This window comes from Ictidomys tridecemlineatus, chromosome 6, assembly GCF_052094955.1.
Source record: "Ictidomys tridecemlineatus isolate mIctTri1 chromosome 6, mIctTri1.hap1, whole genome shotgun sequence".
In the NCBI taxonomy this organism is placed as follows: Eukaryota; Metazoa; Chordata; class Mammalia; order Rodentia; family Sciuridae; genus Ictidomys; species Ictidomys tridecemlineatus.
This window is the reverse complement of record NC_135482.1, coordinates 164,070,222-164,082,340: the sequence shown is the minus strand read 5'-3', so window position 1 is coordinate 164,082,340 and position 12,119 is coordinate 164,070,222.

Here is a 12,119-nt window from a genome sequence, read left to right as displayed (position 1 = left end):
ACTCAAACTGTGAATCATATGGCTCAATCTTCAAAGTATGTCTCATGCCCATTCCCTTCTACCTACTTCGATGGCCCTTACCCTAGTCGTAGGCACTATTATCTCCTACCTGGAATATTGTAGTATCTCCCTAAATGGTCCCGCCACCTCCTTGCCTTGGCCCTCTCATCTATCCTCTCAACCACCACACTAATAGAAATCCAGTTAATTACTCCTCTGATATAAGCCCACTGATGACTGAGGACTTTCCTTTTTACTAAGAATTAAACTCAAATTCAACCTTATTGACTTGTACCCTACTGCACTTTTATTCTAAAACACTGGCCTCTTCTCCACCCTCACCTCTTCAAACACAGCAGCTAATCATAGGGCCTTTACATTTATGCATTTCTCTGCCTGAAAATTTTTCCTCTCATCTACTTCAAGTAGGTCTCTGCTGTAGGGCTGCCTCATTGTGAAGGTTTCCACTCACCCCCTTAATGAAGATCGCATTCCCTGTCACTTTCTTATCTTTTCTCTCTGATTTGCTTTCTTTATTGCTCTTGTAATGGCCTGAGCTTATTTATGAACGTTATTTTTTTATTATCATGGTTAAATGGTGGCCTCCAAAATATATGTTCATGTTCTAAAGCAAGGAACCTGTGATTATTATCAAAATGGCAAAAAATGAGTACTAGATGGCAACAAAGATCCTCAAGGATATTGCAGTGATATTGTTTGCACTCTAAGTGCCATCATAGTCGTAAATCATGAATCTTTCCTGGCATAGGAATATCGCTAACTTTTTCCCCTTATCTTGCTGATGACTTTGGTAATATTCGTGGCTTTGTTTTCTTTTTCCTTATAGAAACACTAGGAAATGTCCACAGAGCATAATGGTATCATTTCATCCCTGAACTTTCTTGCATTGTCTTTTGAGGAACACCTCCTTTCTAAGCCATAACAACCACCTTCAAGTTCCTTTGGCTGTGCTGGATTTTCTTTTGCACCTTCAGAAACATCTTTCTTCCTCCATTTAAAAGGAAGAGGCAGAGGGAGACAACATAGGCAAAAGAGAAGGAAGTCCTGCCTACATAGGAAGGTTGGAGTGGTGTGTCCGTGAGTCAAGCTGGAAGAGAAAACACTTAGATTCTCTTCTAGGACCTCCAGAAGGAGTGCTGCCCTAGAGACACCTTGATTTTGGATGTCTGACCTCTGGAACTGTGATTTTAAGCTGCCCAATTATGGTAATTTGTTGCAGCAGCCATAAGAAACTAATACACCAGTCTTTCCTCACTTAGAATGTAAGCACCAGAAATGTTATTCGTGGCTGTGTTCCCAGTACAGCAGCAAAGCCTGGCACGGAGTACAGCTCAATAAATATTTGATGAATGAAGATGTATAAATTTTGTGGTTAAGTCTGTTAAGGCTTTTTTTTTTTTTAACAAAAGATTTTGTTCTCAGTAGAAGTTCTCCAAATCTTATGTATTTGATCAATAGCAAAGCCCAAAGGGGAAAAAGAAAAGTATAATTTTAAGGATTAAATTGATCAGCTCTTTTTAACCAGATGTTGAGTTAAAAACAACTACTCTAGCAATGGTTAAGCCAGTCTAGATCACTCTGAAGGGTGACCATTTTCTTTGCAGGCTTTTCTCTCTTCTACCTTAACTCCTAGTCAGCCTTTGGGGTTTTGTTGTTTGTTTGTTTGTTTGTTGTAAGACCTTCAGCAATATGTGCCCCCTTTGATGAAGACAGGCTGTGGATGCCTTTTTCATGATTCTGAAAAAAAAAATATGAGTCCTCTGATATTTTCTCCACTGAATTTCCTGAAATAGTTCATCCTCCTGTTGCCTGGAATGCTTACCTTTATTTAGATGATCCATTGCAATGGTTTCCTGAATGATAGAATCACATTAGCTTATGGAGTGAAGATAGGGGCTATCCTGGGGACTTTTTAAGTAGAACTGAATAAGCTAGTGACAAGATGGTCCCTATCCCCCTTCTCTGGTCCTTAGATGACCTCCTCACTGACTTCTCTACTTTTCTGGAAACTTCAAAAACTCCCAGATCAGCCTTATTCTACATCTTTCTAATTGCATGCCTTACACTAATTCAAGGACCATTCTTTCAGTTAACTTTTTTTTTTTTGCTGCTGTGTCCAAAAGACCCAACAAAAACAATTTTAGAGGAGGAAAAGTTCATTTGTTGCTCATAGTTTTAGAGATCTCAGCCCAAAGATGGCTGATTACATTGCATGGGCTTCCAGTGAGGCAGAGTATCATGGCAGAAACATGTGGTGGAGTTCAGCAGCTCAGGACATGATACCAGGAAACAGAGAGAAGTGTTCTACTCTCCAGGAAAAAAATATAAACCCCAAAGACCTACCCCCCCACCCACTATGACTGACTTCCTCCAGCCACACTCTATCTATAGTCTGCAGTTATCACCCAGTTAATCCCTATTAGGGGATTAATGCTCCTAATAGAATAAGGTTAAAACTCTCATAACCCAAGCATTTCACCTCTGAACTCTCTTGCATTGTCTCACACATGAGCTTTTGGGGAACACCTCATATATAAACCATAAGGAGAACAGGAAACCATACAGATACTTACATCAGACAGAATAATGGACTGCAAGAATCAAGTCTTTCATGTCTTAAAATCCCCTTCAACAGTTGGCTGTATTTCCTATTTTTCATCATATCTGCTGCCAGATCCTTGTGCAACAAATGTTATCTGAGAAAGACTAAAAATACTATGGATCCATGAGTTTTAAGACACATTTTATTCAACAGAACTTCAACTAATAAGCATTCTGTGTCATCTGGGTATTCTCATCAGGATCCCACTGTTCCATTCTGTGGCCAAAACTTACTGCAGTTCTGCTTTCATTTAGCTATGTGTCAGAACCAGAGGTCTGGGCTGTTGCAGCCCCGGTGTGTGTTATCAGAGACCCTCACCTTTGTCCAATGTGACGAGTTTACTGCTATGCTTAGTAGAAATAATGTTCAAAGCAGAACAATCGGCTATACATTTCTCTCCTTGCAGACAAAGCTTGCATCTGCTCCGTATTCATAGTCATAAGTCATAAATCTTTCCTGGATTAGGAATATCACTGACTTTTTCCCCCTTACCTCGATGATGTCTTTGGTAATAATCATGGCTTTGTTTTCTTTTTCTTTATAGAAGTATTAGAAACAGTCTGTAGAGCATAGTGGTATCTGGCAGAAGAAGCACACAAAGGTCCACCGACCCTAGCAACCAGTTGCAAGAAACAGCTTTGGGTTAACATGGTGCAATGAGGAAATTTTGCAAATGCCTCTTACCTTCAGCATGTGTCACTGTAGCTCTGAATGAAACAGGAGTACAGGAGTACAGCCCAAGGTTAGAACACAGAATGTGTCAGGGGACCAGAGACTAGGAGAAAGGGGACATAGAAAGTACACTGAGCCTGATGCTGTAATTCCATACGTGCAGAAAGCAATGGGAAATGTGGAAAATCAATATCCCTGGGGATGTTCACATTCTCACCTTTAAGAGTTCATCCAATAAGTTTGGTTGGTTTGCTAATTTACTCAAATACAAAATACAGCGATCCTCACCCATGAAGATTGTCCTGCTGTTTTATAATGGTTGGGAAGTGCTGATGGGACAGCTTTTTGATAAACAATCTCATTCAGACCTCCAAATTTGTCTTGGACACTTTCCTGTCTGTCAGTCTTTATTCATCCCTTAGGTTCCTGCTATCTTTCATAGAATTCTGTGGCCATTTATCACAAAATTTGGACAAACACACTAATAAAACTATTGATTACATTATGTAGTTTGTGTCCAAATATTGTTTTATGCATAAAGTTAACAGATGTTGGTCTTCCGCTCTTTTTGCTCTGTATTTCATCTGTTCCCTTGTCACTCTTCCAGTCTCAAATCACATGATATTTGCTGGACATCCATTTCCTGTGCCACTGAGACTTTAACTGTGTGTGTGTTTTAGTTAGCTTTGAGTCACTGTGACTAAAACACCAAATAAGAACAACTTAGAGGAAGCTCACAGTGTCAGAGGTCTCATGGATGTGTGACTCCATTTCTTTGGGGCCAAGACCAGGTAGAACATCATGGAGAAAGAGCCCGGCAGAGGACAGCTTCTCAGTTGGTGGCAGAGTCAAGAAGCAGAGAAAGGGAAAGGGTTGCAGGAAAGATATACCCTTCCAGGGCTCACTTCCAGTGACCCACTTCCTCCAGTCACACCCCACCTGCTTATAGTTACCACCCAGTTGGTCCATTCAAATTAAGATGGACCAATTAGGTCATAATTTTCACAATCTAATCATTTACCTCTGGATATTTCTGCGTGAGCAGGAGGTTTTTTTTGGGGGGGACATCTTTTGGGGGACATCTCCTATTCAAACCATAACAATGTATGTGTGTCTGTGTGTGTGTGTATGTGTGTGTGTGTGTGTATCAGGAATTCTGTTCATGCTCATGTTGGGTAAATATTCATGCCCAGAGGAAATATGAATAAAATTCTATCCATTTTCCTTATCCTGCAGCAAGTTTTATTGAAGGACAAAAAGGAAAAAAAAGAGACAAAACTTGTTGATGTAATTACCCTTTTGATTGATTAAATTTCAATGCTTACTACAGTAACACCTATCTTAGTCTACATTTTGAAATTCTGCACTCTTTGGTAATGAACTTAAGAATACTTCCTGTTCCTGTAGAGAAGAGGAAGGGGACCAGAAGAGGGAGCAGGAGAGAGAAAGGAAGATACTGGGAAATGAAATTCACCGAATTATGTCATATGCCCGTATGAATGTGTAACAACGAATCCCCTTAATATGTATAATTACAAGGCACCAATATAAAATTCAAAAATTCTATTTCTTATTTTCAAAACCAAATTTTAATCTTTTTATACAAAAGAGGGTGGCTTTGCTGTTTAGTCAGGAGCTCCAAAGGGAATGGGGCTAGAATTATGGCCACAAAGTTGAACAAAGGCAGTTTTGCTCCTGTTCTCTGGATTTTGATTTTTCTGGAGAAAATGTTGCACCCTTAAGTCAGAAAGTATTCCCAAATTCACAGGCAACTGAATTGGGCCCATGGGACAGTGTACTTTAAATGTACCCAAAGCATCTGTAAACACACATTCCCACCTTACATGATGCAGTTACCATTTATTCACACCATGCAAACATGTTTTCATGAATGAACCTACTCTCAATAGTTGTTCTTATCAGGTTGGAAATAGCTGAAAAAGAATTGAAAACCCAGGCTGGGGTTGTGGCTCAGTGGTAGAGTGCTTGCCCAGCATGTGTGAGGCATGGGGTTCAATTCTCATCACCACATATAAACGAAGTAAAGGTCCATCAATAATTTAAAAAAAAAATTGAAAACACACCTAGTAAATTCAGTAGAGTTGTATCTGTGTGTGATTTTTTTGGGCAATAAACATAATTATTCATTGTGCCTCTTAATTTCCTTCACCCATTTCAATAGATTGAAATACAGGTTCAAAAGAGCCCTGAGTACAAATATTTCCCATTAACAATGGGCATCCATAGAAATCAGAAATTTCAGAATGACGCGCAACTCTAAGTAATGATTACGTACCTAACAGATCCCCCTGTGAGTTTTCTAAGCACTAATGGTTATTGCATCATAATTACTCAGAGATTTTTGTTTTTAGTTATATGTTTTTAAAGCGTTCATTACAAATAAAATGAGCTCCTGAGAAAAAGAGGGAAGCTCTTAATGAATCACTCTTATAGTGAAGAATAGTTTGCCAAACAGAAAACTCATTATGGTTTTTCTTTTTACTTTACAAGAAGGAATGGGAGAGGCAGTATGGATTCTTTGTCTCCCTGAAGTAAACAGAGAATCAAGGAATTAAAGGTGGAAATGAAAAATGGATGCATGGATGGATGGATGAATGGATAGGAAGGATGGTTTCGTCACGTTTCCTGGACTGAAACTATATTGGGTTGTAGAGAAGTATAAGGACTCAAGAAGTCAACTTCTATTTCTTTCATTTGCTTCTTCTCAAAGTCTGTTTTTCTTTTCTTTCTTTCTTTTTTTTTTTTTTTTGGTGGTACTGGGGATTGAACCCAGGGGCACTTAACCACTGAGCCACATCCCAGCCCTTTTTATTTTTCATTTAGAACAGGGTCTTGCTAAGTTACTTAGGGCCTCACTAAGTTGCTGAGGCTGGCTTTGAACTTATAATCCTCCTGCGTCAGTCTCCAGAGTTGCTGGCATGATAAATGTGTACCACCATACCTGGAAAAAATATTGCTTATTTGATCTCCTACCAGGTGTCACTGGTAAATCCATTGATAATTTAAAAAATCATGTTGAAGTTCAATATAATTTTTAAAAACATATGTATTGCTTAAATGCCATTTTTGTATTTTTGTTTTTATTATTCTAAATGCAGTCTGGGAGCTCAGGCTCTTTAAGATAAATTGGTTATTTATTTCAAAGATCAAAATATAGTCTTTGTTCTTTCATTTTAAATTAAATAATAATACCTTTCTAGGAAAAATATCTTCTAGAAATTCCATTTCCATCTATTCACAAATTTGATATGGTTTGTAAGAAATAAATATATCATAAAAATAAACAGAATTTATGCAAAGTAATACATGTTGTTTTGAGATGGCTGAGCCATAAAACATGTGTTTATTTTACCATATAATTCCAGAGTTGCTACTTTAACATTTACAAACAGCTCTTTTGCCTTAAGTTGTTTTTATTGGACATAAAAAAAACTGCAAACAAATTACAAACTTTTTTTCTTCATTGTCCAAGGGACGATATTTAAGCTCATGTTATTCTTCTTCCCAAGACTTTCAGAATTTTTGGTAAAACTCATGTACCAATGTAAGCCTATCTTAGGCATGACACAGCTTTCAAACCATCACGCAGAGTACTGGCATCTGTGGACTCCTCAGAGGGAAAAGGAAGAACTGACTTGGCTTTTTATCTTTTCAGGGGACTTTGGTTTTTCACAAGCAACAGTTCACAACAAACTTTAAAAATAAGTTTTAATTTCAAGATGCGTGCTTTTTCCTGTCATTTGATAGCTTTTGTTACTTTCATGTCAAAATTTTCCTCCATTATTTTATCTATCTATGAATTAGATTTATGCATATAAAAACTGCATATAGTTATTCATGTGTATATCAATAAGTTATACCCTGAATCCCAATTATTATTTTTAATTGATTAATCTTTTAATTGGTGCATTATAGTTATACCTAAAGTGGAATTCACTGTGATGTTCATACATGCCCATGACATCAAATGGTAAATTCTAATCTGTTGTTTCTCTTCTTTCCTGCCCTCCTCTCACCTCCTTGTTCTCTTTCTCCTACTCCACTGTTCTCCCTTCTATTCTGAACCCCAATCATGATTGATTGAAAGCCATTTGTTTTTATTCAGTAGACTAAAGTTTGCAGCCAATGTGGTTTTGGTATCAGTCTGTGTCCCCCAGATGTAAGTTAGCAGGACTTTTATAATTGTTTGCCATGTGCTTAGCTTCAAGTAAACTGTGGATCTTGCCGTGGCTTTTCTTACCTTTGAGACGGTCACCACACATGCACATCCAGTGAGCTTTCTGTGATACTACCGGGATGGCTGCAAGGACATCTGTTGAACGCCATCTTCTTCTGAGGTCTCACAAGAAGGTTCTCAGAATGGATGAAGTAGGCAAGGCCCATGGGGTGGCCTGCCTCATGCCTGGGATCCAGTGCCCCTTTCCCCAAGTCCTTCTCCCTAGCATCAGTCTGGCTCCAAGTTTATTATTTAAGCCAACTTTCAAATAGCATTTCTATTTAAAACAGAATTCTGCTACAGAAGAAAAGGACAAATACTGTAAATAAATTAATAAAAACAAAACACTGATATTCACCAACTTTCTCTCCCTTTGCAGATTTTTAAACATAAAGCAGGAGGTGGGGTCCAGTTCCCCTTACTCCTGATCCAGCCTTACATTTAAAAGCTCTAAAACAAACACAGCAGGCTGTTGGGGTAGTTAGTCTTCCCACACTTAGCTCAGCATCCCCAGACCATGTGGTCATGGCTGGAAGGCTGGCGATGCTGGAAGGGAACGTCAATGCTAAAACCATTGGATGGGCCCTTTTGCTCCCTGGGCCAAACCACAAAAGTCCCTGCCAAGAACATTTTGCAGGTGAGCAAATTTCCCTCTCAGAAATACCAGTCATCACATCCTTTCTAGGACAGAAGGCCCAGCCAATTCTGAGCCTTTCTGTTAAACAGATAAGAGGGCTATGTCCAGGAGAAAGCTCAAGAGCAGGTCTGCTCGGTATAGACAGGCCCCTGGAGGCCTGAGGACTCATTTTAGGAAATTTGTTGCCTAGGGGGACAACATCTTCTGAGTGCTCTTCTTCTCAATTTTCTGGTTGCTTCTCATCCTAAAGGCTTTCTCCGGATCCTTAACATTGTGTTCTGCCTACAGGCTCTGAAGCTGCATTTCCCTTTCCTGTTAGATGCTCCTTATAAAGGACCAAAAGAGAGTGAAGTTTATCTGTTAGGGTCAGAGCAACAAGTTGCAGGGTCCTGGACACCTCACAAAAGTAGATGTCTCCCTGACAGGTGCCCCTAACTTCACAAGTGTGTGTATATGTTTACACACACACACACACACACACACACACACACAGGCATGAAACACACATACCTGCATATGCACAAACCTGAACACAAAGCTTCTTGTATAGAACCACAAGTCCTATATGCTTTTACTGGTACCACAAGTGATTCTGAAAATGTTTAGAATCCTTTTTACAGAAACACTATTTTTAAAAGTGAATTTAGGGGTCAAGGTCATTCAGAAGAAAACATCATTAAGCTCTTTGAAATTCCACGGGACCGTCAAGATTTAAGACTCTAGGGGCGTTAAATATAAATTTGCCAAACTTTTAAATAAACTAAAAAAATTCACAACAGTTGAATTCCTCCCAATTCTTATGAAACACTTATAGATTGCTGAGATATGGTTAACAGCATGGAAGGCTCATGGAATGTGTGGATAGCACAACACCTCCCCTTTGGATGGCCCTTGGCACAGGAGGCTCCCTGTGGACCTTCCCCTGGCCAGCAAATCCTACATGCCAGTTGGTAGACCAGGCCAGTTCCTAACACAGGCTTCAACTTTCAGGAGTGAAATGAGAGGGACTGAGGAGCCAGAGTGTGTGGTCCCACGGCTAAATGTATTCAGTCCAAGGCTGTCATCCTTTTGAGAAATTTAGGCTTAGTTTTTCTGTCCTTATCTTTGTTGTTAAAAAATTAATTTCTTTTTAGAAAATAAGAGTAATATTAGGCAGTAAATATATTTTTATTTTATTTAATGGGCTTTCTTTTAAGGATGGGAATTTTGGATTCATTTTGGAACCGAGTTTATCCCTGCATGAAATTTGAGGTCCATCTGGAGAATGTTGTTGGAAGACAGGACCAAAATTCTAGACCTGGGAGGCAATAGCTCCCTGAGTGGATGCCTATCATCAGTAAAATTCTCCAGAGAATTTAGATTTTTGTTGCTTGTTTGTTTGGAGGAAATTTTATTCTCTTTCAGACAGAAAGCATAGCAAATAAAGTGGTGAAGGATCCATCCCCCTAGATTCTTATCCTGATATCCACAGAAGTCTAATTGGTCTGCATGTAAAGTCATCCTGAAATGTGAAATGAATAATGGGTCAAGTTAAAAAAAAATTGCTATCCCCAGACGTCACAAACAAGCTGCTTCTGTTGTTGATCTGTTCTCATACTACATGCTCGAAGGATCATCAAGTGTGACACTGTGTCACAGAGTCCCTAAGGTGTTTGCTTTTTCCTGACAAACACTATAGATTTTCTCCTTGTAGCGAGCCAGCATTGTTTATGCAGCTGTGATTTTTTCAATGAACTCTGACTTTGGGGTCCTGCATACCTTTGTTTCCCAGACACTTAGGAGAGCTCTCTTTCAGCGCCAGGGGAGAACTTTTCAAGTAAAACTCCCTAATTAGGAACAATTGATGTGCATTAGATCCACTGAAAAGAAATTTTTTTTTTTTTGGTTTGGCTTGGTTAAGTGTTTCCATCTCGGGTTACGAGCTTCATCAGAGTCGGCTTCTCGCTTGGCCTGATGGCCTTTCCCGCGGAGGCGGAAGGTAAGATTGAATGCTGCTTGTCCCAACAGAGATCTAGAACAAACTCTCAGGAAATCTCAGCCCCTCAAGCAGTTGAATTCACACTCCTCTGAGACCAGCTGAGATTATTTTCTTACTTCATTTAACCGGTCAGATGATAGGTTGACTGATGGGGTCATTATGTCCAGTGTAAAGTAATTTTAGAATGAAAATTATGCAATGGGTTAGACCACAGCTCAGTTTTTATCACCCCAAGTGCATACAGTGTTCCTAATGTGATTACCTTTGGGCAAGGATTGAAAGAAATGCTCAGTCCCAAGATGCCTATATTTTCTGGAATAGATGGAGTGAAACCTCTCTCTCACTCTCTTTGACCTAAATACATTAAAATGAATTTCTTAGGTTTTACTTTCTCAATATCTGGTACAAGGTAGAAACTGCAGTGATTAATATCTCCAGTGGGGCTGGTGGTTGGTGAGGAAAAGTCACAAAGCTTTATCTGACTGTCCGTCAAGTGGCTGTTATCATTTTCATGCTTAGGTCAGCTGAATAGGTAGATGAGCTCCCTGACATGTGGAATTGACTGAGAACCTGGGAACTGATCCCAGTTAAAAACATCCTCAACACAGTGATTTTGCTGAAGTGCCTTCTCATTTAAAATATACCCTAGGATGCCATTGTAATTTCTCTTTGCAGCTTTTTATTTCCTTTTTTATTCCTACTGACTTTTCTAATTTTCTTTCTTTTATTTCTTCTCTCTCTTTCTTTCCTTCCTTCCTTCTTTCCTTCCATTTTTCTTTTGAAATGAAGAGAGAATTTTAAAACTCATGGTTTTATAGGAAAGCTCTGTTTGCAAAAACATCAGCAATTTCTCATTTGAGCACATCACATTATACCCAAATTGACTCTTCGATGCAATTTATAAATTAGTCTTCTTTTTTTACCCCTATCTACCCCATACTGACTCTGCCTTTTGGAGTTCTGATCTTCTTTATTGGCACTTCTACTAACTCAATAACAGAAATACAGGAGACACCGGGTGGCCAGGGGACTTCCTTTTATCCACACATTCATCCGATCACTCTGCATGTGTCTCCTGGGCGCCTGATGTGGACTGAAGGTGAGTCCTGTACAAGGCAGATAAGGAACTCTGTTCTCACAGCAATCATGTTCAAGTACACTTCTTCCAAAAGTACCCTCTCATTTCAGTACTTCCAACATCACAGAAATGTATATAGTTGAGTCAATAAATGCATATTGAAATAAAACAAAGCACAGAATGGATGTCCCCACACACAGTCACCTAGTTTTTTCCAACTGCCTCAAGTACGCATTGGATGGATGTGGACATGCTGAACTCCATATTAATTGGTGATGCTGTGGTTCCCTCAGGATAGGGTAGATGCTTGGAAACTGCTCTGTTCACATTCAGATGAGCAACTTGTGCCCAAATGTCTCCATTTCCATCTCGTGGGTTTGCCTTGGTGCACAAATGAAAAATGGCCGACTGGTATGAAGGGCTGAGCTGTGTTTCTTTATTTCTGATAAAGCTAAAGATGTATTTGGTGTTGCTCATTTCTTCGTGATCTTTGAGTTCCCAATAAGTCTACAAAGCTAAAGACTTCACAGTGTGATGCCTAGTGGAATGGACCTCACCCACTCCCCCTTGAATTGAAAGTGTTCTCCGGGAGGTCAGCGGTCACCTTCGCATTGCCATGACCCCGTCTCAGCCATCATCCCCCCTGGCCTTTGCACACATGATCCCTTCTCTTAGAAAGAAAGTCCTTTCTTTTTGGCTTTATCTCCTTTGGGAAATGAACTCCCAATGTCCTCCTTAGACTAGGCCGTGGGGTGGTTTCTCTCTACCTCTACTCCCCCGCCCCCAATCAGAACAATCAGGAGCAGAGTGACTGAAGTTGGTGATGCCCAGAGATACTTTGTGAGCTGGAGATGAGAAGATCCCTGTGGTTCCTTCTTTCTTCCCTTCACTTCA